The sequence below is a fragment of the Microtus ochrogaster genome, chromosome 21 (assembly GCF_000317375.1).
Source record: "Microtus ochrogaster isolate Prairie Vole_2 chromosome 21, MicOch1.0, whole genome shotgun sequence".
In the NCBI taxonomy this organism is placed as follows: Eukaryota; Metazoa; Chordata; class Mammalia; order Rodentia; family Cricetidae; genus Microtus; species Microtus ochrogaster.
The window spans coordinates 45,955,148-45,955,989 of NC_022022.1; positions in this window are offsets into that span (position 1 = coordinate 45,955,148).

Sequence of the window (842 nt, forward strand, 5' to 3'; positions counted from 1 at the left end):
AAAAAAAAAAAAAAAAAAACCTAAAAACAAATAAGTAAATGAGGCTGTGGGATAACTCAGTAACGTACTTGCCTCACACCCATGAGGACAAGTTTGGCACCCTCCCAGCACCCCAAGTTAAAAGGCTGGGCATGTCCTGGAGAGACATGGCCATGGAGATCCGCAGGGCTCTATGGCAGCCAGTCTAGCCAAACCAGCAAGCTCCAGGCTCAGTGAGGGACCCCGTCTCAAACACTAAGGTTGAGATGGACAAAGGAAGTCATTTGACATTGATCCCAGCCCCCATCTGCATCTGCACACACATGCGTGTGTACCAGCACTTGCGTTTGCACATGTGTACACGTGAACACATACACACACAAAATTAGACAAATGTTGTAGAGTATCATTTTAACTAGGCAAAGATGTGTTACATTTGTTTATGCTGCATCTGTTTAACGATGTAAGGATGTGTGTGTGTGTGTTTAATTGTGTAAATATATGTTGCATTTATTTCACCTTGCCTGCCTAAAACACCTAAAAAGGAGGTGAATAGCCAGTAGCTGGGTGGGAGGAAGGATAGGCGGGGCTAGCAGGCAGAGAGAATAAATAGGAGGAGAAATCTAGGCCCAAAAAGAATGGGAGGAAAGAGAGAAAAAGGAGGAGGAGAGGCGAGGGAGACACCTGGGACCAGAAGCCAGGCAGCCACTGCCAGACAGCCAGACATGAGAAGCAGTGAAAGTAAGATATACAAAAAGAAAAGGCAGCCGGCTGTGGTGGCGCACGCCTTTAATCCCAGCACTCGGGAGGCAGAGGCAGGCAGATCTCTGTGAGTTCGAGACCAGCCTGGTCTACAAGAGCTA